The 27976-nt window shown below is 45.0% G+C and overlaps 1 protein-coding gene and 1 pseudogene across 1 annotated transcript in view; both read left to right on the forward strand.

Annotated features, from left to right (window-relative positions):
* The window catches only part of LOC140721279 (N-acetyllactosaminide beta-1,3-N-acetylglucosaminyltransferase 3 pseudogene), a 418101-nt pseudogene extending 414458 nt beyond the window's left edge, over window positions 1–3643 (forward strand).
* LOC140721276 (uncharacterized) overlaps window positions 1–27976 on the forward strand; it is a 133707-nt gene that overhangs the window by 6802 nt on the left and 98929 nt on the right. The window lies entirely within an intron of this gene.

The following is a 27976-nucleotide window of genomic DNA, read 5'->3' on the forward strand; positions in this document are numbered from 1 at the left end:
TAGGATTTGTACATTGAATGGCAAGGCACTGACAAGTGCATAGTTCACTGAAAGGCAGGATGATGAAAAAACCTTTTAGCATGCTAGCCTTCATCAGTTATGGTGTAGAGTTTAGGGGCGGGGGATTATCTGCAGTTACATAAGTTGTTGCTGAAACCACTTTTGGAATATTATCTACAATTTTGGTTACCTTGTTATAGGAAGGACGCTGTCAAGTTGGAGAGGGTGCAGAAGGAATTTACGAGGATGCTCTTTGGACTAGAGGGCCTGGGTTACAGAGAGGCTGGCCATGCTGGACCTTTATTCCTTGGAGAATGAGAGGTGACCTCAGAAGTTTAAAATCATAAGGGGTATTGATAAGGTGGATTGCCATTATTGGAGAGTCCAACATGAGAGGTCACAGATAGAAGAGAAGAGGGAAAAAATTGAAAAGAGACCTTGGGGATAACCTCTGTACACGGAGGACAGTGAGTACCCGGAAGAAGCTACCAGAGGAAGTGGTTGAAGTGGGTTCATCTGCAACATTTAATCGGCATTCGGACGGGTACATGGAAGGGAGAGGCTTGGAGAGTTATGGGCCAAACTAGACAACTGGGACTATCAGGGAGGATGCTGTGGTTGGTATGGACCAGTTGAGCCGAAGGGCCTGTTTAGATCGCATTACTCTAGGATTCCATAATTCTAAAGTGACACAAGTTGCATCCCTGTGCAAATAGTTTTACTTGTACACATCGTTCTGCTATCAGTCACTGGCGTCTTTTCAGGGCTCCTGGCATCCAGGGTTTTACTCATACACATTGTGGATCATGCTAACTATCTGCCCTGTTCTGCTATCAGTTATCTGTGCTTTCTCTGGGCTCCTGGAGTCCAAGGTTCACTGCTCTTCATGAAGCGTAAATTCCTGCCGTAGGTGATGATGGTGCCATTTTCCTTCAATAGATATGAGCCTGCGATGGCTTTGCTGTCTTGTCACAATTGCTTACTACTGAATGCCTGAGTGGAATTAGCCTTGCCTTTGGGACTAGTTATGCCTTAGTTGTAGCCTTCCATACAGTGGCTTGACCAATGGATGGCAGCGTTGGTGGGCCTCTTCTAATTTAGCTTTGAATACAATTCTCTGGTTAAAATAGAAGCAGGAAGCCAAGGTCCTTGAGTATACTTCTCTTTGTTTCTCCTATTGTAGGCATACATAGACCAGGTTGAAATGCCATGAAAATCAGGTGCTTTCAGTAGCTCTACTAACACGTTACCTTCCCTGCACTGCCATATACTCAGTTACTAATCAATGGTCAATAATACATCATCTTCCATAGTATCAGTAACCTGTGAACTCAACCTGAATGGTGAGCGAGCTGGGACCTTACTCTTTAGAGCAAAGGGGGAGGAGAAGTGATTTGATAGAGGCGTATAAGCTGATAAGAGGCATAGATAGAATGGAGTGCCAACAACTTTTTCCCAGGGCAGAAAGGGCTAATATGATGGGGCATAATGTTAAGGTGATTAGAGAAAAGTATAGGGGTTTGTCAGAAGTAGTATTTTTTTAAAAAAAGAAAATGGTGGGTGTATGGAATGCACAGCCTGGGTAATGATAACGGTAGATGCATCAGTGAGATTTAAGAGGCTTTTAGATAGACACATGGATGAAAGAAAAATGGGGAGCTATTTGAGAGAGTAGGGATAAATTGATCTTGGAGCAGATTAAAAGGTCGGTGCAACATCATGGGCCAAAATGCTTGCATTGTGCTATATTGCTCTATGTCTGGCCCAGTTCAGTTTAAGCCCCGAGAGGAGTGATGAGAGCTGTGGAGAGAGGTGGAATACAGCCTTTGGAATCATATATCTTTATGCCCAGAAAGAAACTATGCGATTTGCAGTTTAATGACAGAGATGGTTTCCGATAGGTAGATTCGTTTTTCTGCTGGGATGGAATGCTTCAGGTCAATTAAACTTTCAACAGCGTGTAGGGCCCTGCCTATTCCTTACATCACCACCATTTTGGGGTCAATATTACAAAGCATTAGTGAACCTCATTACAGTTTAAACGTCTCATTGTTCTCAAGCATCACGTAAATGTAAAGCTTTCTTTGAATTAATCCATATTTTTCTCTACTTCAGGTGAAAGATGAGAGGACACTGGCGATTCTATGAGAAAGTAGTGCCGGGTGTTCTGATTACTCTGGGATTGTTCTTCATGTTCTCGGATAATGACAAACGTCGAAAGACTGATGAATTTGCAGAAACTGTTCATCGCAAAGATCTGCCCAAGGTTGTTACTGCTGATGCAACTAAGTCAGTGCTCAAGCCAAAGTGCCACGCGAACACGACATTGCTGCACCTGTCCTCATTTGATCAAGAGAAAGAGCACATAAAAAACTTCTTGATGTATAAACACTGTCGAGAATTTAACATGATTCAAAATGTCCCAGACAAATGTGGTGGTCGAGAAGGTTCTCAGAATGTTTTCCTGCTCCTGGTGATCAAATCTGACCCTTTCAACCAGGATCGGAGGGAAGTGATAAGGAAGACCTGGGGCAGAGAACGCGAATTCAATGGGGTCCTAATTAAGAGAGTCTTTATCTCTGGTGTCTCTCCTGACCAAAAAGAAAGCAGGAAATTGAATCAGCTGTTAGCAATGGAAAACAGAGAGCACAGAGATGTCCTACAATGGGATTTCTTGGATACCTTTTTCAACCTCACCCTCAAACAATACAAGTTGCTGCAGTGGGTCAGTGAATTTTGCCCCAGTGCTAAATTCATCTTCAATGGAGATGATGATGTTTTTCCCAACACCGATAACATGGTTGATTACTTGCTAGGCATGAAGGTTCACCAACACCTGTTTGTGGGCCATCTCATTTATGGGGTTGGGCCAATTCGCCAGACGTGGAGCAAGTATTGTGTGCCAGAAATAGTGACAACCATCAACTCGTACCCACCATACGTTGGTGGAGGGGGGATACTTATGTCTGTGTATACAGCTCACATCATTTACCACATAGCCCAAGACCTTGAACTATTCCCCATTGATGATGTATTTTTGGGGATGTGTCTGGCCAAGGCTGGACTAGCCCCACACTCCCATAGTGGATTCAGGACAGCTGGAATCAGTGTTCCTTCAACCCAAGATGACTCTTTCAATCCTTGCTATTACCGTGAGTTGCTGCTAGTGCACCGTTTTCGGCCTTTCGAACTGCTATTGATGTGGGATGCAGTGCATGATGCTAATCTGAAGTGTGCTCATGCTGCCCAGAAGTCTGCATCCACAAAAAGGACCGCATGAGTCATGAGAGCATGTAGCAACTGTTGGAATGTAATGCAGTTTGTAAACAAGTGTTAATCAGTTGTTTATGCAATGTAAGATGGTTAATTCCTAAATTATATTGGAGGATACATTAATTCATAGGGTTGGTGCCTTTCTACATTCCACAAATGTTTGTAAAGCTGTCAGGTGTCATCACTCAGCCTAATTCTTACTGCACCCATAATGACATTACAATATTGACAGAAGCACCACAATTTAAGTCAATTGTAAAGTTATTCCAAGTGAGTTTCAGTCCTTGTTGCATTGCGTGCAGATAGGTACAGCATGTTCACTTGGGGCATTTGTATAATAAGTCCCCAATAAAATTTTTAGTAACAGTTATAGCTGTGTATTTTCTTCTTGCCGTTTCTTACATGTCCCGTGCAAAATATGACAGAGACAAATGCATTTCTTGGACTGGAACTGTGAGAACAACAAAGAATCTAGATCTAAAATTGTCTCAGGGTTGGAGGAATAGAGAAACTTACGGGCATCACTTCTGTACTCAAATGTCAGCCTGCATTGTGTCTGTGTAACTACATATCAAATAGAAGCACACACGCAGGAGATGGGTTTAACTGGTGTATTCACATTGCAGAGAGGGAAAGAGATCAATGAACATGTGGGGACAACAGATCAATATGCATACATAGGCAGCAGTCCATATGTAGTGCGAAGGGGAGTGGCATTAGATTTGGCAGGTGTCTTGTCTAAGACAATGTACTCGGTTGCCAGTGTCATGTTGCTGGTATTGGCACGGTCATCACTGAGAGGTAAGTCCGGTAGCTTTGACTAGTGGCCAACCTGGACATCGGAAATCTGGAGAGGAGGGGACTTCAATAAGGCTCTTTGTCCGAGGGGCAGCTCACGGCAGTGCAATAGAGCAATCGGTGACCAATCAACTAGTGGCCAATCGGCATTTGGGATTGATTAGTAAGAGCAAATTAAAGGAAGGTGGGGCAAACCCAGTGGCCGTCGTCTGAGTTGAAACATAGAAAACCTACAGCACAATATGGGCCCCTCGGCCCACAGAGCTGTGCCCAACATGTCCCTACCTTAGACCTACCTAGGCTTTACCCATAGCCCTCTTTTTCTAAGCTCCATGTAAAGATCCAGGAGTCTCTTAACAGTCCGTATCGTTTCCGCCTCCACCACCGTCGCCAGCAGCACATTCCACGAACTCACCTCTCTCTGTGTAAAAAAAAACTTACCCCTGATCTCCTCTGTACCTACTTCCAAGCACCTTAAACTATGCCCTCTCATGCTAGCTATTTCAGCCCTGGGAAAAGCCTCTGACTGTCCACACGATCAATGCCTCTCATTATCTTGTACACCTCTATCAGGCGACCTCTCATCCTCCATCGCTCCAAGGAGAAGAAGGCCGAGGTCACTCAACCTATTCTCATAAGGCATGCTCCCCAATTCAGACAACATCCTTGTAAATCTCCTCTGCACCCTTTCTATGGTTTCCATGTCCTTCCTGTAGTGAGGCAACTATAACTGAGCACAGTACTCCAAGTGGGATCCGACCAGGGTCCTATATAGCTGCAACTTTGCCTCTCAGCTCTTAAACTCAATCCCACAATTGGTGAAGGCCAATGCACTGTATGCTATCTTAACCACAGAGTCAACCTGTGTAGCAGCTTTGTGTGTTCTGGGGACTCGGACCCCAAGATCCCTCTGATCCTCCGCACTGCCAAAAGTTTTGCCTTTAATTCCATATTCTGCCATCATAGTGTAGGGACTGCGGTCGGCAGTCAGGTACTCAGGATCACGCAGCATAATGTTGCACGAACATTATTAGCAAAACACTCCGACACAAGACGGGTTTCATTTTGTTACAGACAGAAATGCCAGTTTGGTACTACAAGTAAACTGCATTTCCACATTGGTGGAGAAGTGTGCTGACACCCCTCGCTATCTGTAAAAACTGTGACGAGATGCTAAGGTGTATTCAATATGGACTGTGCCTTTAAAAAGAGAGAAATTTGGTGTACACCGATTCAGAGAGAGAGAGAGAGAGAGAGAGAGAGAGAGAGAGAGAGAGAGAGAGAGAGAGAGAGAGAGAGAGAGAGAGAGAGAGAGAGAGAGAGAGAGAGAGAGAGAGAGACAGCGAGAGAGCACCGAGCAGGCCGTGAGTCTCCATGGTTACGGAAGGGCGGAGCTATAAATGGGCAGCTGGCGTTCAGCATGTTTGGGATATATTCAAGGTCAGCTGGCTTTTCAGACAGACACACAGACACGGACAGAAATGCAGAAGAAATAGACACTGGATGAACTTTCAGTACCCACGAAAGGGTGGGTTTTGATCGCAGTGTGGCAAAGGGGTGACCGGTGGAATGTTATCGGTGTGTTTAACCTTCGATAGCTTTACTGCGTGAAGGCGGTACTCTTTTGTGTGATCACAAAACTTTAACAGGACTTTGGAAGGCAACGGAAAGATCGACGACATCAGCTTACTTGGAAAACAAATCACCTCTCTCTCTCTCTCCTCAATTCTACTCAACTTAATATCACGAACTGAACTGACGTCATTCCTATACCATCGTAAGACTGTATCATTGACCACCTAAGCTGAAGAAGTTTGGGGTTTTATATTTACACACTTACATTTGCATAAACTCTGCTAACCTGTTTGATTTATCTGGTTTTATATTACGAGATTACGTGGATACAGATAAGTAGTATTTTATTTGTAACAATACCAGACTCCAGGTGTGTTCCATTTCTGCTGGTTCTTTTAACCCGTTACAGGGTACGTAACAAAACCGTTCCAACCCCTACAACACACCGCATTTCTGTAAACCCCTTCGACCCTACAGCACTCGGCATCTCTGCAAAACCTCCATCATCCACCCCTGTACATACAGACGACAGGAGACCCGAGAAAGATACCGTCGTGTCAGATTGCATGGCTCATAAAACATTGCTGGCCAAAAGAAACTACAGACTGATCAAGGCCAGGGAAGCAGACAAACCAGTTCTCTCTGTTTTCCCCCATTTTGTGGACTACGAACTAATTCTTGCACTGGAATAATTTAATCAGAGGAACTGAATGTGGACACAGGAAGCTTCAGGTAATGATCTGCTAAACCTGAGCCCATTCTCAAACAAGTCGCCATTTGTTATGTGAAGGGCGTGGACTCTGAACTGATTCTTGACTCTGGGACAATCTAATCTGAGCAATAAACCTGAGACCATGCTCAGAAGAGTAGCTACTTGTTAAGACAAGTGTTTTCAACCCATTTTTCAGCTGGTCCAGATTCCGTTTCATGCTCCGGTACTCTTCATCACTGTCGACTACACCCGCAATGTTGCTGTCAGCGACAGTGTGTAAATCTACGTGGTTTTAGTAGAAATAATAAAATATACTTGTTGGTAAATACAGATTCTCTGTATCTCATTGATCATTGTTACAAGGGATGATACTTGTCACAGTGGCGTCCATCATTAACATTGCCCACTAACAGGACGTGCCCTCTACACAGTGTTACCATCGGGAAGGAGATACAGAAGCCTGAAAGCTCAGGCTCAGCGATTCAGGAACAGTGTTTCCCGGCCGCCACCTGTATCTCAGTTTTGTTTTCTCTATATTTATTTATCCTGTATTTCATTGTACTGCTACCGTAAAGTTATCAATTTCGCGACGTATGTCTGCGATATTAAATCTGTTCTGATTCTTTAAATGTACCTTTGAAACCTTTGATTCTGATGGAGATGCAGGGGGGATGTGTTAGATCGAACTTACATTAGTTGAAAGCCTATCAGAACCTTGTGTATTGTGCTGTAATATTCTATGTTCTGTGTTCGACCGAGCGTACCGTATCTTGCTATAGTTAAGTAAATCGATTAATTATTTAAAGCTACAACGCCTTGCTCTTCCAGACTACTCTCAATGCGTCGGATAATAAAGGGCAGGAGAATTAAAAAAATATTAGGCCATAATTATCAGTCCCGACCGCTGGATGATCTCGATAGCTTTGCTTGGAAGGGACTTGCCAAGTATTATGTAATGATGAATTGTCCTCATTGTTCAGACTACGCTGGTCATGGGGTATGAAGGGAAGTAACTGGACAAACAAGAACATTAGCGATAGTCAGAATGGGCCGGTGCGTAGTAGGTCATGTCTAACCAATCTCACAGAGCTTTACGAGGTAGTTACCAAGAATGCTGTGGAAGGCAATGCAGTGGATGCCGTCTAACAGGGACTTCAGCAAGGAATTTCTCAAGGTTCCGTATGGGAGGATGTTCGAGAAGGTTCAGTCGTTTGGCTTTTACGATGAGGTAGTAAATTGGATTCACCATGGGATACGTTGGGGAAGCTAGAGTGTGGTAATGGATGGTTGTCTCTCTGACTGCGGACCTGTGATGAGTGGAGTGTCCCAGGGATCGTTGTTGTGTCCGTTGTTATTTGTAATCTATATCAACTATCTGGATGATAATGTCGTTAACAAGATTAGCAAATTTGCCGATGACAGCAACATTGCGGGTGTAGTCGACAGTGATGAAGAGTAACGGAGCATGAAGCGGAATCTGGACCAGCTGGAAAAATGGGTTGAAAACTGTCAGATCACATTTAACACAGACAAGAGTTAGATTTTGCACTTTGGCGGACCAGACAGGGTTGGTCTGACACAATGAGAAATAGGGCACTGAGGAGTACGATAGAACAAACGAATCTGGGAATGCAGGTCCATAATTCAATGAAAGTTGCGCCACAGTTAGACAGGGTCGTAAAAAAAAAGATTTTCGCACATTGGCCTTCATAGACCAAAGTACTGAGTGCAGGAGTTGTGACGTTACCTTGCTGTTGTTTAAGGCTTTATCGGGGCCTAGTTTGGAATACTGTGTGCGGGAAAGATGAAAATAAAGTTAAAATAATGCAGAAAAAAATTACACGGCTAGTGCCGTGACGGACTGAATGTTTTTAATTAAAAGGAAAGATTACATATGTCAGCATTTTATTGCCGAGCGGGTAGAAGACAGAGGGGAGATTTGACAGAGGTATACAACATTATGAGGCGTATAGAGAGTGTAAATGCAAGCGGGGTTTATCCACTGATGTTGGGCGAGAATACAACTGGAGATCCCGGGTGAAGGGAGAAATGTGAAATGTTTAAGGGAAACATGAGTGAAAACCTCTTCACTCAGAGGGTGGTCAGAGTGTTGCCAACACAAATGATAATTGAGATTCCGATGTCAACGTTTAGGAGTTGATTGGAGAAGTCCACGGATGAGAGGGATATGGATGGCCACGGTCCGGGTTAGGTCGATGGCAGTAGGCAGTTTAAACAATTCCTCCCGGTCCTGACGGGCTGGAGACCCTGTTTCTGTGCAGTGGTTTCCTATGGCTGACTGACTGTATGTCTAGGTTAGAACTTTAGTGTCTCACAGCACCGAACCATCTAGACAGTCATTGATACTGTTCGATCCCTCTGGCCTCGCACACACTGAAGCATGGAGACTGAGATAATGGATGGTTATAGCATGAGAAGATGCAAGCTTTGGAAGTTGTTTATTCTGTATTCTCCAATTGCCTGCGATGGTTTTGAAGGAAGACAAGTGTAAGCCTGGATATTTGCTTTGTTTTCGCTGCGATTTTAGTTTGTGTAGATTTGTGTGTTTCATTTATTAATGATTTCAAATGGAGACACGGATGCCACACCGGCCATGTGGATTCAGGGTTAAATAGGTCGAAATATGAGCGTGTCTGCACTGGATGCGATAAAACCACGATTCAGAGGTAAATTGGCATTATGATAAAATGGTGTGTACTTCAATTGGGAATTTGAAATTGGCATTTTGCAAAGGCTGGTTATTTTAATGAGCAGCAAAAGCTGCTGCTGAACACTTCGAAATGCTGGTTTTAAGTTGTAGTGCTTTGAAGTCAATGTTGCATTTGCCCTGTAATACGTAAATGACAGGTCAGTTTAGACAACGTGCCGGTCCAGTCAATCGTTCAGCGATTTGCTCACGTCGTCAGTCTTAATTCCATTAATTATCCAGCTGCTGCTCTGTGTTCAGATTAAATCGACTATTTCCCTCAGCCCTATTTCAGCAGTTTAACTGCAAACTCCAAAGAAAGTTATGAAGTGTACCGAAATTTCGACTCTGCATGCGGAACACGGCTGCCCGCTGTCTTCCATCCAGAATTCACTCTGTCTACGACATCATCTGCCTTCTGTTCGGAAGCCAATTCTGAATCAACGCAGCCAGGTTTCCCTCGATCCCATGCTTCCTGAATTTCTGAATGAGTCCACTTTTGTGAGCTGATCAAATACTTGACCGTAATTAATGCACCCACATCGACTGATCTGATTGTTCTGTTTCTTTTATTTTCACTTTTTCAAATAATTCAATCTGACTCATCAAGGACAACATGCCATGTTGTCTGTCCGTAACCAGACTACGTTTCTCTAAATACTCATAAATTCCTTCTTCAATAATCCCCTCCAATAGTTTACCCACTACTGATGTAGGACTCCCTGGTCAATAATTCCAAGAAGTATCCCTATTATTTTTCGTCAACAAATGAATAACATTTTCCAACCTCCAATCATCTAGTTCTACTTCCATGGCCGGCAAAGACACCAATATCCTGTCCAAAAGCTCAACAATATCTGAGCTCGCCTTCCAAAATTACCTGGAGTATATCCCTTACGGTATCGGGGAATCATCTGTCACCTGGTGTATAACCCTTCCGGTATCTGGGAATCATCTATCACCTGGAGTATATCCCTTCCGGTACCGGGGAATCATCTATTACCTGGAGTATATCCCTTCCGGTATCGGGGAATCATCTATCACCTGAAGTATATCCCTTCCGGTATCGGGGAATCATCTATCATGTTTTCCAAGTTTCTATCGCATCCTCCTTTCAACGTCGGCATGTTCGAGCATATCTATCTTTTGACGCTGTGTTCACATTGATCAATGTATTCAGTGAGGAGCTTCACCGCCTCCTTGGACTCCAGACACAAGTTTTCCTCTTTTACATCTGATCTGCCTACACTCTATCAGGTCTCCTCCTGTTCTTCACTTATCTTAGTGCATCTTTACTCCGCTTCCTACTTTGAAGTCCATTGTTAAATTCTTTTCTGTCGACATTGTGACTCGCCAAAACCCTATCTGATCCTAAAGTATCTTCCTTTCTTCCTCTTGACGAGCTGTTCCATATTTCTTGTCAGCAAGGGTTACTTTACGCTATCATCCTTTGTTTCAATGAGACAAGCCGATACTGAACTCATGTAAGTGTTTTGTGAACAATCTCCACAAATCTGTTGTGCATTTCCTTCAGTACATCATTTCCTTATTTACCATTCCATGTTCTGGCCAGTTAGCACCACACATCGCAGATCTCCAGATCAATACATCTATACTCCCTGGTCATATCCACGTGTACGGTAAATGAAGGAGAGTTCTGCCCTGTCGTTCTGACATGGTAACCTGCGGAGAGATCTGTCACCTGATCCGTTCCCCATTCTAATATTAGATCCGGTACGGAGTGTTCGCTAGACTGTTTTTCTTTTTATATTGACATGAATCCTTCCAGCACACAACTGAGAGATTATGCCAGACCGCAAGGGCAGGATTGGCTGCTGGACTTTCCCAGGTTCATATATTTCAAAATGGAATCAGATAAAAGAAAGTAAAGGGAGTCCCATTGAAACACGGGGAGTGTATGATAGCACGCAGAATCCGAAAGGGAAGGAACCGTGGAGTGACTGTCTATTGATAGACTGGGAGTAGATCTCAGAGCAGAAAGGGAGCAATCACTAGTTTGTGAGCATTCTGTACAGACCATAGACTCGCACCCCATCACCAAAAATTAAATATATATAAATAAATAAAATAAAATATATATGTGTGCGTTTCTGTGTGTGTGTGTGTGTGTGTGTGTGTGTGTGTGTGTGTGTGTGTGTGTGTGTGTGTGTGTGTGTGTGTGGTGTGTATACACACACATAGATACAGAAACAGCGCGGAGATGCGGAGATATATTTTGGACAGTTGCCATATTAACAAGCTGTTGTCACAGGCAGCTTAAATTTCAATAAAATTCATCGGCACTTCCTCGCGTTAAAGGGTTTAGATATGACTGAATTCCGCAGTTGCGTCCAGAAATGAGTCCTGGCACAATTATCGGACAGGCGGAATGGAGAACAGTCCCTCCTGGATCCTGCACCAGAAAAGGAGAAGGATCATGTAATAGATCTCTTAGCGGGTCAGCTATTCGAAATGTCCGATAACTACACCGGGATAGATGCAGACTGTATTTAATTGGTGCTATTGGGTAACAACTTGGGAGCCGAATTCGGGAGAAGGTTTGCTCCTTGAACTGCACAACAGGTGATTATTTGTTGACTTACATTGGGGTTGAGTATAGACTTGTCTCATTGAGGCGAGGTAAGGACGGCAGTGTAAAGTAAACCTGGTTGACAACGATATTGAACACCTCGTCAAGAAGAAGAAAGAAAGATATCTGAGGGTCAGGAAGAAACGATCAGGCAGGGCTATGGAATGTCACAATGTAGCCTGGACGGAAACGAACAATGAACTTAGAAAGGGACATGAGGCATCCTTGGAAAGTCGCATTAAGGTACGAGAAGAACAGGAGGGTGATGAGACAGAGGGTGGGAGAGCTGAGAGATAAAATGGTAAGCATTCGTCTGAAGTGCAAGGAAGCTGTGAAGGACCTTAATGATACTTTGCTTATATATTCAACAGTGAGCGGGACCTTGATTAATGCGGATTAAGCGTAACAAAACACAGATATACCGACGGTAACAATTATGCGCTGGAAACTTATAAAACATTAAAATAATCATTCGCCTTTTCTAGAAGGGAGATACTTTGTTGAAAGCGGGCGAAGATATTGCTGCGAATTGGGGCATGATACTTGTGGTCTCACTATCCACAGAAGTATAACCGGAGGATGGGAGGGCGGCAAATGTTTTTTTTTCTTTGTTCTAAGAATTCCGTGAGGATTGTCCTGAGATTTACAGGCCAATGAGTGTTCCGTGAGTTGTTGGCATGCTATTGGAGAGGATTTTTAAGGAGGAAATTTTTGAGTATCTCGAGAAACGTATTCTGGTTGGGGATAGGCAGCGTGGTTTTGTAATGGATGGTCATCATTTTTCCCATGACTGATTTCTTTGAAATTGAAAAAAAAATACCGCCTAAGTCCGAAGTCGATGTGGGATGCATTAACTCTGTAAGGTGTTTGACCGGGCTAGGCATGGTAGGCACGTTCAGAAAGTTAGATGGCATTCCATCTAGGGAAACCTGGTTTCGTGGACTCAGAATTAGCAAATTGGCAGATTAGATAGTAATTGGAGGGAATTCTGCCTGGAGGACAGGGACCAGCGATATTCCGCAAGAAGGTATAAAGTTTAGTACAGTTTACTAGTTTATCTCGACTCTGCTGTTACAGTGCTCTGAGGCAGACTGTAATCTGACCATCCTGCAGCACTTGGATAATTTACCGATGTCAGCAAAATGGTGAATTTCAGGATGGAACCGCACGTTATACTGTATAATCTGAACACCCGTTACATACAACAGGGCGGATGCTACATTAACATCGAAACAACCTTTTCCAATGGAGGCCCCAAAGTACTATTAAGTGTTGAACAGTTTACAGCTAAGCAATAATTAGAATCATTCAATCAGTTAAGAAATCCTTTCGAGTTTAAAGCATATGGACGCTGGAGGTTATGCATCGTCTCAAGTTGATATTTAACAATTTAAAATATGAAGTCATCGCGTCACCGAATCCCCAGCGGCTTCCACGTTTTCTGGCCTCTAAATTCCGCTGAAACATAGTATGTAATTTAAATGAAAGTTTTGCTGTATAGAATCATGTTTAGTAATCCCCATAACCACCGCTGAATGAATATATATTTAACAGGGTACTGGTCTCGGCCCGAAACGTCGACAGCGCTTCTCCCTATAGATGCTGCATGGCCTGCCGCGTTCCACCAGCATTTTGTGTGTGTTACTGGGAACATTTGCCTACCAAATCCGGTCCGGAACCATCGCCTTTATCACCTAATTAAAGGTATATTACTTTAGTGTGTCGCCTCCCTCATATACTCACGCCTGCATTTACTTATTCACACGCGATAACTTTGTACTGAGTCTCCATGCTGAGTACCCAATACTCCATACTGAGTCTCCATTCTGTGGGTGTAATGACAGACCGATGAAACATTACCATGGATTTTCTATGTTGTCAGTGCTGCGACACACTAAAGTTCCGAACGAAATTTATGAGACTTCTGGCTCTAAAATGTCTCGATGTAATGTTGATTAATTATAGCGCTTAGAACACCATTCATGGATCTGACGTAAATGTGGTCAGGTGCTTGGCGGTTGTCTGGTTAGCACGTCTAGCGGTATCCTCTGTTAATACCTAGAAGTAACTTAACGGATTATTTAATTCTTCACTTGCTCACCTATCCATTTATTTTCGCACAGTCCAGTGTGGAGAATGTAATTCTGAGACTTTAAAATGCAGCTAAGTGTTCTGGTACAAAAGCTTCTGGGTGAGGCAGAAAGGATGCAGTGCATGGTATATTCCGCTTTCAGTTTCGTGCCTCTGTCTCCTTCCGTTGCGACTTTCTCGCTGGCCGCACGTGGGGAAGGGCAGGGAAGAAGGTAGTATAGTCCTGTTTGAGTACTGGCAGGAGATGTTTGGAAGTGGGCTGCCTATCATAGTCAGAACCATGAGGATTTGCACCACTCCTGATTTAAATCAGTATACATTGCACTCAATCCTTCCACATCGCTACAAGCTGATCTGCCTCTTATCACTCACTCTTCTTTCACAAACCATCAGAAACTGACTCAAATGCATTACTTTCTCGCTCCTCGCTCCCGCCCTCCTCGTAAATGTGTTGCCCTCTCAGTAAGCTGGGCAGCTTCTCTTCAAGAAGAGTCTCCACGTCATGGAAAACATTATTGCTTCTTATAATCGGTCCCGCTGTACTTCAGTTTGCTGCCGCCATTTGACCCAATTCTCAATTAAGCATTCTTTCTCTCGGGCTTCGTTTACCCTCCTTGCCTTACATTGTCCCATAGGTAATCATCCAAATCTTTATCACAGCTTCTTTATTTTCCTTCATTCACCATGACCAGTGGAGTTTCCACTCTGAGACTTCGCGTTACCCTCTTCCTAATTACAATACAAAACAGGCAAGTTCTGAGGCTGATGTTATAGGTACAGGGGACATTTATTTCCCAAGTATTGAGTGAGAGAACCAAGTGGCTAATGGATTACAGGGAAGTGAGTTCACTGTGTTATTGAATTGCTGTTTTTTTGACGCGGTATGTTAATGCACCGATAAGAGGGGAGGTCTGTCGAGATTTGAAATTCTGTAACAATTCAGGATAGAATTTTGAGTGCAGAAGTTGATAAACCTTTCCAATCTCTCGAAACTTTCGCCTCAGTAGAGAATTCCTGGGTTTTATGTCATAGGGGTCTGTCAAGTGTATTTAAAATTTGAGAGGAATGTTCAATAATGAATGAGGATGGAGAGAGCTGATCAAGACAGTTCACTGGTCAACTTGGTTGAAACTGGTTCAAGCGACAATCAGTCACTGAACATACTGAGGTCAATCGACCTGTCGGAGAAAGTGCTTGGACAAAGAGGAGCAATCGAGATAAAGTAGACGGCGAGAAAGAATGTATAGTAGAGACACCAATTAATAATTTTCGCCGGTATTCATATTCGAAAAGGGGTTTGCAGTGGCGGATTCAAAAAGGCAAGGGAAAATTCTGCTGCGACTCACCAGAAATGTAGCCGATATCCTAATGGAATTAAATGAGAACAACTCTGCGGGGCTGAGTGAGGCTTGTGGAGAGAAAGGGGAGAGAATACTTAGTCCAAAGTTATAACTTTTTGGGGAACAATTCTGAGATGCCAAATGATAACAGGGTTGCAGAAGAGGCCCCAGCACTGAACAAGAACAGAACACTGTGGCTAAGAGAGGCACGAATATCAGCCAACGATAGGCAGCCATTTTTCTGCTGGAAAGGCGATGGTCTAAATTAGTTTGCCCGACATGTGTTATTATGAAGAGCACCGTGATCGGGTGGGAAATGTGTATTTACCCCTCAGAGGGAGAGTGGTCACAGATCGGAAACAAGATGCACGGATGTGGAGGCAGAGTTAAGATGCCACTAAACGACTCCTTCGCACGCATCTTCGGAAACAGCTCTATTACCATCTGTCATGTTTTCATTTTTCCTTTTCAGGGTTCTTTCGAAGACCTTGACCTGGAGTTACACGCTGACTTCGGTTCTTTGCGGGAATGGGACTGGAGTATCAGAACTGTCCGCTATCCGATATGCCCAGGGTTCGGCCTGAGAGTCTCGGCCGCACTTGGAAGCCTGAGATCTCGGGGCTCTGGAGATGGCCGCATCGAGGGTCGGCGTCACGGCAGGAGACCCGTGTGTCACCGGTGAGGCCGGAAACACTTTTGCTGTGGGCCAGAAGACCCGAGAGCTTTACTGTCTTCGGGCACGGATCTCGGTTGCTGTTATGTCTCCCACTCGCCGTTAAAATTGGGGTCACGTCCCTCTCCCTTATTAGGGGGAGAGAGAACCTGTGGTTTGTCGAATGCCGGGTGTAACGAGATGTCTTTGGGGTATCTGCAAGTCTGTGTCTTTGCTGTTGCCTACCTCACGTTTGTGCTCGGTGGTTGTTTTGACGCATTGTGCTGGGTTTGTTGCTCACTGCCGCACTCGGGGAGAGGGGAGCTGGGGAGGGGGGATTTGGAGTTCTCACGTTTAACCGTCGTTCACTCTTTGGGGCACTTCTCTGTTTCAGTGGATGTTTGAGAAGGAAATGCATTTCAGGATGTATATTGCATACAATTCTTTGAATTGAATTGGTCCTTTCAACCTATAAACCTTTGAGCACCTAGCGAGGCTATGCAGCCTCACAGTATGTCAGAAATATCTGGATAGGGAGACAACGACCAATCCTGATCAAATTCTGGTAAACGAATTCAGATTACCTGAAAAAAAGCTGCCCCGCTACTTTGTAACTGTTATGGTCCGGCCCGTGAAATTCGCGTTCCGGCTCACAGCACGGTCCGTGGACTCCGGACTCCGCGTCTCCCGGCTGTCCCTTGTCTCATTTGGGCTTCATCATAGGCACCTGATTCTCGTCTTTGAGCCGGGAATTTAAGTGGCCCTGGGTTCGAGGCGGGTGGCTGGTTCGTCTTGTCAGTATCCTGTCCTTTTCTCTGTGGGGTTTCTGTCGTCAATATCCTGTCCTTGCCTCTGTGTGGGTTTCGTGCCGTCGGTATCCTGTCCTGGAGCCTTACCTCGCCTCGCCTTGCCTCTGCCTGGAACTTTGCCTCGCCTTGCCTGTGTCTGGAGCCCCGCCCTGTTTGGAACTGTCTCTTTAAGTCCACGCCTCCGCTAGGTAGGTCCGGTCGTTTTACCGCTACCTAGCGTTGGGAGCTGTTTCGTTGTTTTCAGTGTTCTGTGTAATGTGTCCCGGCCCTACGTACTGTACCCAAGGAGGGGTCCCGGCTCTGTGTTCCATGTTCCTGTCTCTCCTTCGGCTCTGTGTTCTGCGTTTCTGTTTTTCCCTGATCAAGGCTCTGCATTCCTGTCTCTCCCTCGACCAAGTCAAGGCTTCGGAGTCTCGTCCAGTCCCAGTCACGTCCAAGATCCTTGTCCTGTCCAAGCCAGTGCTTTGTGTTCTCGTCTTGTCATGTGCCTCGCCCAGCCCAGGAGTACCTTGCCCAGCCCGGTGTTGGGGTTCCCTTGTCCTGTGCTGGGATTCCCTCGCCTGTGCTGGGGTTCCCTTGTCCTGTCCATTAGTCTGACGTCCAGTCCTGTTGCCTCTCCCCGTCCTGTAGCCATGTCTTGTCCTCGCCTGGTTCTGTAGTCCGAGCCCGAGTCAAGACCCAGCTTCCGGGTCCTTGTCCAGTCTCTGGCTCGGAGTCAAGCCCAAGCTCCTGGTTCCCAGTTCGATGTCCTGGTTCTGCTGTCCTCGTTATTCCTAGCCCAATATAGCAGAGTGTGTAGAAAGTGAAACCCCGTTAACCCTAACCCACGGGATTGAGTCAAGGGTGCAGGTTTGCCAATTTTCAACATGGAGATGACAGGGCGGTGAAAGATCAATGAGACCATGGAACGTTATGCGAAATACAGGCCGTCATTTAGGATTATATGGTACCGGGGCAGGAAGGGGTCGTGGGCATCATCGGAGTAACAACGAAAGGTAATTCAGCCGGAATAAGAAAACAAAACAGCAGTGTGTTCCCTATTGTTGTGAGGTGTCTAGTTGGAAGATGAGATGCCGTTCTCCTCATTTATGTTATGCCTACGATGTCAGTGGAGAAGGCCCCAGACAGAGGAAAGAAGTCCGAATACCAGTAGATTAAGCATTAAATTGTGATGAGCTCAGGATCAACCATGCTCGCAGTCCGAGCAAATCCAGGTTGTGTTTTATTTTCCACTGTAGTGGAGACATCATTGTGAACCCTGAAAGTGCAGTAGGCTCGGTCGGCAGGGCAGAGCCCTAACAAGCTAATTAAGGTCTGAGACCTTGGTCAAAGTTATCTCAGAGCTCAAATCTCTTGCGGTGCCCAAACTTTTGAGTGGTGCTCCTTTCCTATTTTTCTCTGTAAAATTGTACAAAACAAAAATAATATACTAAACTTGCTTAAAATGTTGAAAAAAATGTTTCATCTTTAACTTTATGACTTCTGGAAATCATTTCAACTTCTCTTCACTTAAATATTCACAGTAACATACATTTTGACCAGTGGTGCCCCAGACTTTTGCAAGCCACTGTATGTCGCTAATAATAGTTTAGCTTCTGTGTGTAACACCCCCTGGTCCTCCGCTTCAAGGAGAGAATGACAGATTCTCGGCTGATATCGGAAATGTTCCATGTTCGGCAATTTCCTGGTGAAACACTTGTGCAGCGGCTCCACAGCAATCTCGTCCATCACTCACGGGGAGCAGAAAATCAGACTACTATTATATATTATTGCATCATGACTTTTCCCGTCCGTGACGGCATCTGTTCAGAACGTATTGGATGTCCCCATTGTAAATCTGCTTCCGTACCTTTATTGACGTTTGGACTTCCATTTCTTTCTTCGTGTCCACATCAGCACTCCCTAGAGCCCCGTCACTCTTTGTGAATATCCCAGCCATACTCACCCATGGAAGGTAACCTCGTACCTCAATATTGAACCCTGTCTGCCCTTCGCTGACTAGCTGACAAAATTACTAATTTAATCCCACAACCGACGACCCATTGAGTGAAGGGCTCTTCTCATGAGCCATTCTGTTCAGACCATTCAATACATCAATAAATCGAGGTGGCATATTAGGAACATAAAAACAGAATAAACAATGTTGTGTTGTGTTTACAATGGAAGTGTCAAATAGGCTAATGCCATTGTCTACAACACTATCAACAACGCTTGGAATTTAGCGCATCTACCAAACAATTGTTGTTACAAATGTAATGAATGCAGATGCTATATCGGTTTAAACATATACACAAATTCGAGGTTCATGTGTACGGCGGTTGAATTACTTTGCTTCATACCGGTGCGAGCATTGGTGGCCGCTGGTTTACCACACGAAAGACTGCATGTATATCAATTGTATTCACATATAAAACGCTGGGGGTATCTCCGCAGGCCAGGCAGCATCTATGGAAATGAACGAACAGACGTCGTTTCGGTCCAAGACCCTTCATCAGGGGGTAGAAATGAAGGACGAAGATGGCAGAATAAGAACCTCTTGGGGGGAGGGAAGGACAAGCTAGAAGGGAATGGGTGTTGCCAGGTTGGCGAAATAACAGTCTGGGTGATGATAGGTGAACAAGGCAAAGGGCTGCAGAAGAAGGAAACTGATAGGAGGGAGAGTGGATCCAAGGAAAAGGGAAGGAAGAGGGTTGTCATGGGAAGGCGAAAGGCAGATCAGGCGGAGCGATAAGAGGCCGAAGTGGGGAAAGGAAGGAGGAGAAATACCGGAACTCAACGGAAATCGATATTCTTGCCATGAGATTGCAGGCTACCTGGACGGAATTTGAGGTGTAGCACATCCGGCCTGAGAGTAGCCTCATTGTGGCACGAGAGGAAGCCACGGGTCGACATATCGGAACGTGAACGGGGATCGGAAAGAAAATGGTTTGTCACTGGGAAATCTCGCCTCTGTGGATGGAGGTGAGGTGCGACGAAGTGTTAATTAATTTGAAGAAAGGTCTTGGCCAGAAATGTTGACAGATTAATCATTTCCAAAGATGCTGCCTAATCTGTTGAGTTCCGCCAGCATTTTGTGCGTGTTGCAGAAAATCTGATTAAACGTTCACGTGCATTCAGTATCTCCGTGAGCCTGAATGTGATATTAGTTTAAGGTACTTCACTATGTTACAGGAACGTATAAAATAATGAATCTTATTCATTATTTTATATTTCTATTGCAAGATCTATAACCAGGAAAATTCCCAGAGTGAAACAGAACAGCCCATTGACAGTATAACATTGGTCTATGGTGACGAAGTCCATGGATGCTCGGAATGGACAAGATCAACAATAGCAATCATGAAACCGAGAGGTGAGCATGAGAGTGTCTCACAACAACACTCACTGACTTCTCCAATCTTCATTTCTTCATCTTTGAGATGTTGCAATTCCGTGTCAAGCTATGCATACCTCACCGCAACTGGGATTTTAATTGAATGACATCATCTTTATTTTTACCCCAGCTGTCGGAAGACACGTCATCCTTGTGTAGAATTGAAGAGTCAGTGTGCTGGAGCGAGTATAAATGAATGACCGTGGAGATTCATCAGCTCAGAGTTTCTTGGGCGAGATCACGGGCAGCTGGAAGACAGGCTGAATCTCACGCAGCATGCTTGAAGCGTTTTACCGTGTGAGGAAGATATATTACATGATCTTTGCCGTTATTGGTGTTCCTGGTAAGAACATAGGTGAACAAATGTTTGCAGTTCTGTGTGCGCGGTCTTTGAACTCCTTCAGTTCGTGACCGAGTTGTGATGCCGATGTATCAGTGAGTGCGGTGCAGACATTGTGAAGAAACTCTGTGCTCGTTCAGAAATTCCCTTGCAATTTAATCTGTGCCTTTGGATAAAATCCAACTGGCCGTTGCAATGGACGTGGAGTGGAAGATCTGGGAGATGGAATCATGGAAGGGAACTTTCATTTATCAGCGTAAAGCCGCTGTCGAAGTTAACTCCGATAATCCTGCGCACTCGGCACCTTTACGGCCGACTTGCTGTTATCCGTATTAAAAGTGAAACTTGCTTTAAGTTCAAATTGGAACGTATTGCGCTGTATTCTGAGGATTTGCTGAGAGTTGAAGGGAATGCGGGAAGCGGATCACCGGTGTGATTCAGGGGAGAACGGGAGAAATCACTTGTGAGTTTGACTCCGTATCATCGTGAGGAGGTTCTAACATTAGAATAAGTGTCTGTCTGCATTTTAGTCAACCTGATTTGTTTTTCTCCGCGCCTTATAAGTGAAGAGGGGTTTCCTTTAGAGGTCAGTCTGGTTCAGGATATGCGATACTCCGCTCTGGAACCATACGCTTCGAAGCATTTAGAATAATGCTGCAGTAATTCGGAGTAACCCCCAAAAGTGGCAAATATTTTGTAGTGTCTATATTGTCTTTCCTTTGGAAGTCGGATGGTTTAAGCACGAACGTGCAAAATAGCTGAACACTCAGAGGGTCGGCAAAATCTTTCAAAGTGAAAATTGAAGTTTTCTGGTTGTGTGCCTTGCATTGCGTACAGGAAACAGTGGCCGAGAGTAGTTGGAGACTTTAGAAGAGAAAAGCCATGCTGGGCCCCTGTGGACGCTTGACCATCCAGAGTCGAGGAGGGGACAGACAGACAAACTTTATTGATCCCGAGGGAAATAAGACTAAGTCATGCGAACGGGTGAAACAGCTTTGCTTTGATATTTGTGAATTGGCAGAGGAGGGGGGTAGCGCGGCCTCGCGGTATGGGGAGACTGACATAACACGGGTGACGATAACACAGCGATCTCCATCGTGACAAAGTTGCTGAGGCGTCCAGGCTTTGTATCTCATTTGAAACCGCGATGCTGGGAGATTCATATTGATTTCTCCAAACCGCCCTCGCTGATGAGCTATTAAAAACTGTCAAACACTACTCCTCTCCCTGAACAGAATATCGGACCCTATCGAACAGAATGCACCCGACTGAGGCATTCGGGCCTCCCGCTCTACGACTCTGAATCCTCCAGAAATGAGTTATCTGCAAAGTTTTATTGTTCTCAGTTACCCACTTATTTCTGCCCTGCGACATAGAGAGCGAGGAAACAGCTATTAACGTTTTTGTTTTTGCTGCTCCCCCAGTGAATTTAGTGGCAATCGTGATCCTGTCCCGGGGCAAATGCGGCATCTCCACCTGCACCACTCGCTACCTGGTGGCCATGGCAACGGCGGACCTTCTTACCATCATCTTTGAACTCATATTGTGGCGGGTCAGTTATTATTACTTCCCCGGAACTTTCCTGGACATCACCCCGGTGTGCAGTGCGATCTCTGCCCTGGGACAGGCATCAACAGACTGTTCTGTCTGGTTCACCGTCACTTTCACGTTTGACCGGTTTGTCGCCATCTGTTGTCAGAAGCGGAAAGCAAAGTATTGCACCGGGAAAACTGCGGCTGTGGTTCTGACAACAACCGGCGTTGTGTTCTGTTTTAAAAATGCGCCCATCTTCTTCATATATCATCAGGTGAAAGTGATTGACAATATACCCTGGGACTGTATTATAAAGCCAGGCTACTATACGGATCCTGGGTGGGTGGGATATGACTGGCTTTCTACCGTTCTAACGCCATTACTCCCGTTCGTGTTAATACTACTGCTCAATGCTCTGACAGTCAGACATATTTTGGTGACTAGTCGCGTCCGTAAGGGGCTGAGGGGTCAGAGCAAGACGGAGAACCGCAGCGACCCGGAGATGGAGAGCAGGAGGAGGTCTGTGATCTTACTTCTCACCATCTCCGGAAACTTCATCATCCTGTGGTCGGTGTATGTTGCCGAATTCCTTTATTACACAATTGCCGGATTGGATCAAAATAATTACAACGATTCGGAATACATATTTCAACACACCGGAGACATGCTGATGGTATTAAGTTGCTGCACAAACACGTTTATTTATGGGGTAACTCAGTCCAAGTTCAGAGAGCAGTTCATCAGCGCAGCGAAATATCCGCTCGCGTCAATTATTCAACTAATTAATAAACAGAATATCTAAGTTCTTCTCAGAGGCGGTCTCACTGTTTTCCATCATATTACCACCGAACGGGCAGTCGTCAGAGAACGTGGCAGGGGCGAGGATAAACTTGGTTAGAGCCCGAGAGAGAAACAGCTCAGGAACAGATCCTTCAGCACCCGCAGCGGACAGTCTAATTCTCAAGGTAGCATCCCGACATTGTGAAGTAGCTGCCTGTATTCCTCCTTTCCCTGGGTATTTTATCGGAGGTTAACATAGAATTTTGACGAACACCAACTGTAGAAGCGTTCATAGGCACATTAGTAAAATTCAGGCGGAGGCCTGGTCATTTGGTCATTCAAGTGGTCATTTGGGTTGAGGTGACTATCAAACCAACAACATACACGAACAGAACTGGGCTCTTCATTCCACCGAGCTCCTCAGCCTTTCTTTGTCCTTTGTTCTGCTCCACAACCACAATATCCTTCTTTATCCCGAAAGCCGTTAACCCCCCACACCAATCAAGAGCATTTCAAGCTTTTACGTCACTACATCCAATGGCTTACGGTGCACCATTTCTGTGGCATCAAATTCGACTCCCCTTGAAATGAATGCCAACATTGCATTTGCCTTCGTTACTGTCGAATTAACTCACACGTTCGCCTTCAAGGAATCCAGTCAAAGACTCTTAAGTCCACATACATCTCTTATTTCCGAATTTTCTTCTCAGTTGGAAACTTCTCTGAACTTTAATCGATCGTTCCAAAGTGTATACCCCACACCTCCATACGTTCCATTCCTCCTGCCCCTTCTTTGCCCACTCGGTCAAACTGACGCCCTACCGGAGACACTACTTGCCTCTGCAGGTAAATTCTGCCCATCTGAATCCCATCCATTAACTGACTCTCCACCTTTGTAAATCTCATCTACCACTCAGTCCCTGTCTGGTCTCAGTTTCCCATATCAAGGTACAACATTAGCTGTCTCCTGACATTTCACATCATTGCTTCTTGATAAGGCAGGCGCAAAGATCTCTGCCAAGGTGGCAACATCCTGCGCTTTTCTTTCTCATAATATCCTGGGATAAGGATGGCGAGGATCTGGGGGCATTCATGAAGAACTCCAGCACTTCATCCATTCTAACGTTGATATGCCTCAGACCGCGCAGTTTCCTCCGGGGAACTCGCAAACTATGTCCGTCTCAGGAGTAACTGTAGAAGAGATGTATTAATTTAACACTTCGATCATTTTTTGTGATTCTATACATTGATCTTCCTTAAGGCTAACGCTGTCTATTCCGCACCTACAGCCTACAGCCAAGCATGAAGACAAATCAGTTCTCTATTTACCCCAAGTATACAGTACTATGCAAACGTCATAGCCACATATATGTATCTAGAGTGTCAGAGACCTTCACACCGTGCGGAGTTGTCAACTTTGAGAGGAAAGCGAGTTTGTAACCCGTCATCTCCAGTCTTTCCCGCTGCGTGTCCAGTCCCGATGAAGGATCTCGGCCCGAAACGTCTGCTGTGTGTAGAGATGCACATACCATTGTGTGCATCGCTCTAGATTTCCAGCATCTGCAATACCTCTTGAGTCTTTGTACATCTGTCGGGGTCAAAGGAGGATGGGAATCGGGAGGGTGGAGCGCAGCAGGAGGGGTGTAGGGCGGCAGGAAATCAGAATATTATTAGGGACACAGAGCACACCGGCACTGAAATAGGCCCTTCGGACCATCTAGTCTAAGTTCCGTTAATGCCCCTCCTCCGCTTCTTACCAAATCCCTGACATATTTAGTTGTTTTTTTTTCTCTCTCTGCCTATCACTCTGCCTGTTATCCATCTCCCTCTGGTGCTCCCCTCCCTCTTTCTTTCTTTCTTTCTCCCTAGGCCTCCCGTCCCATGATCCTTTCCCTTCTCTAGATCTGTATCACTTTTGCCAATCACCTTTCCGGCTCTCAGATTCATCCCACCCCCTCCGGTCTTCTCCTATCATATCGTATTTCCCCCTCCCCCAACTACTTTCAAATCTCAGTATCTTTCCTTTCAGTTAGTCCTGATGAAGGGTCTCGGCCCGAAACGTCGTCAGTGCTTCTCCCTATAGATGCTGCCTGGCCTGCTGTTTTCCACCAGCATTTTGGATGTGTTGTTGTTTGAATTTCCATCATCTGCAGATTTCCTCGTGTTTCTGAACTTTTATTTGGTTTCTGCTGCCTCGGCTCTTTAGTGCCAAAATCAGACTGGCATCTAGCACTACCGTGGGCAGCTCATTCCACACCCCTCCAACCCCTGAGTGAAGAGTTCCCCTTCAAATTCCCCTAAAATCTATGACCTTTCAAACTTAACCAATGAGTACAATGAGGGAGGAGAGGGAAGGTAGTAAGGGGAAGGGAGGCCGAATGCAGAAAGAGAAACAAAGGGGAGTGTTTATACTTACTGCCTTTAAAAAAATGTCCGATCTCACTTGCTGCAAACTTGCTAACTGTACCTTGTACATTCTCAAGCAAAATATTGATCTGCATGACAAGTAGCAATAGTCAAAGTAAATTTTATTATTAGAGTACATACATGACACACCGAGATTTTTTGTCCTGCGGGCATATACTCAACGGGTCTTTAGAATAGTAACAATAACAGGATCGATGAAAGATCAAGTAGTTCATAGAAGAGAGCTTTCACTCAAATGTAGTTAAACTCTGGATCATTTTGCCCAAGGTGTTCGTAGAGGCAGGTCCCTTCACAGCATTAACGCAGTGGATGAGCATTGAAACTGCCGAATGCTGATAAATGGGACGAGTCTAGACAGTGAGTGGACGGTCAGAAAAGGTATGACCAGCGGTGTGTGATTCACCACTCCGGATGTGCTCAATTAACAATGATGGGGCTGAAAGTCATCACCCCCTCCACACGGATCAATGACGTTGGGTCATCCCCACCGGGTACTTTGGATGGACTCTTAACAAATATCCGGCACCGGCGAAAATAATTTCCGAGTCATTCCCCTGTGTCCCTATCCCCGTGATGTGATAGTACATACATTCTGTAACATTCGTCAGCCACAGGAGGATGAAGCTACCGGAGAGGGTGAAGAGCAAATCCACAGACCTCTTCCGGCTCTTCATCTCCGTGTCCTTGCTGTTTCCCTCCTTTCTCTGACCACTCAGCCCCCTACGGACCCGACTGGCCACTAAAATGTGCCTGACTGTCAGAGCGATGAGCAGCAGAATTACGCCGAATGGGAGGAACGGAGTTAAAACGATGTCAAACCAGTCATACGCCACCCACGCCGGTTCAGTGAAGTGATTTGGCTTCGGATAACAGAACCATGGTACATTGTTTATGATCTCTCTGGAAGTGAAGCAGAGTGGGCCGTTTTGCACACAGAACAGACCGCTAGATGGCGCTAGAACCATGGCCGCCGTTCTCCCCGTGCAGTACTTAGTTTTCAGTTTCTGACAGCAAATGGCAACGAACCGATCGAAGGTGAAAGTGACGGTGAACCAGACGGAACAGTTCACGGCAATGCAGGACAGGACACGGACAACAGTGCACACAGAGGTGACGTTCAGGAAACAAACGGGAAAATAATGATAATTGAGTTGATACAAAACGACCTCAGTGATAATTAAAAACACAAAATGCTGGCAGAACTCAGGAGGCCAGACAGCATCTATGGGAGGAGGTAGTGACGACGTTTCGGGCCGAAACCCTTCATCAGGATGCTTCCTCCCATAGATGCAGTCTGGCCTGCTGAGTTCTGCCAACATTTTGAGTTTTTATTTATTTCCAGCATCTGCAGATTCACTCGTGTTGCCTCAGTGATAATGACCAGTAGATCCGCCGCTGCCATGGTCACCAGGTACCGCGTGGTGCAGAAGGAGAGGCCGCACTTTCCCCGGGACAGGATGACAATCGCCACTAAATTCACTGGAGAAAGAGAACGGACTTACATAAACATTATGATTCACAATCGGGCACCCTCAACTTAATCGCCCTCCACTACCCACCAAGGGTAAGGTTGAGTTACTGTTAACCTCAGATTCACTGCTATCGGATTCCAATGATTCACCAATCACGAGCGGTAAAGAATTTCATCTGATTTTGTCGTGGTTTCTCGTGCCCCACAAATGACCAAGAGACGCAGAAGATTCTTCAAGAAGGGTTAAACTTTAATTTGCAAATCAAAGCTGAGGCAGTCATTGAGCTAATCGTTGATTGCCCCCCGATCCTCGGACAAAGCATTTTTTATAGTAATCTCCTGATCCAGTTGCATTAGCATACGTAATCGGTCTATAGTTGCGTATTACACGTACCTCACGTACATCTCGCTACCATTGTTTCTATCAATTGACTTAATCATGTACTAATCTACATCTCTTAGCTACCTCTCATTAACATACCATTGTCTTCTACATTTTTAGGATTTCAGTCTCCTACTAAATTGGGTACATGCATAGCAAATAGTAGTCCAAGATTATGTGACTTAATCATGTTCTAATCTACATCTCTTAGCTACCTCTCATTAACACACCATTGTCTTCTACATTTTTAGGATACATGCGTAGCAAATAGCAAACTCAGAACTGACCAATGTTCCAATCTACATCTCTTTAGCTACCTCTCATTAACACACCATTGTCTTCTACATTCTTAAGATTTCATTCTCCTACTAAATTGAGTACATGCATATCAAATAGCAAGTTTCAAAACGGACTTCATAGTTTTGGTTACACCGCAAAATTTACACTTTTATACTCCAATATATCCCCCCAGAGAGAACGAAGACCAAGAGTCCGCGCAAAAAAGCCCCAATAAACTCAAACACTTATTCCCAAATCTCGGGTTAAACTATAATTTTCCGCGCCAAGACCTCAAAGTATTCTCTCCCTGTTACCCTGGGCCGCTGAGCCAAAAACCTGTCCCTCTGTATCTGAGACAGGGAAAAAGACTCAGAAGCCCTTACAATCTACTACCACACTGTCGTTTTGCTCCTGTTCATCCTGCAGATGTTGTAGGCTGTAACGATACATGTTCGGTGTTTCTTTCTCCACTAAGCTTGCTTCAGTAATTGCCACGAGCATTGGAAATTGTTTGGTTGCAGCACGCACTACAAGAGATTTGAGACAAGGAAGAAAACAGCACAGCACAACAATATAATACTGAGTTATTGCTATTTTAGTCAGCCATGCTCCCCATCCTCCGAGACTACTTTCTAACCAATCAAAGAACTGATGTTCGAACCCTGCATTCTGTTTGACCTCCGTTCGCAGATTCTTTAACTTATTCATTGCTCTGGTGAAAGACCCTTCTCGGCTAGTATTGTTCGGTATGAAAGTGCAGCATTGTTCTCCAAACATTACACAAACACCCCCTTTCTCTGCCAAAAGCCAATCCAGTACCTGTCTGTTTTGCCACGCCACCCTG

Source organism: Hemitrygon akajei, unplaced genomic scaffold (genome assembly GCF_048418815.1).
Source record: "Hemitrygon akajei unplaced genomic scaffold, sHemAka1.3 Scf000053, whole genome shotgun sequence".
Taxonomy (NCBI): Eukaryota; Metazoa; Chordata; class Chondrichthyes; order Myliobatiformes; family Dasyatidae; genus Hemitrygon; species Hemitrygon akajei.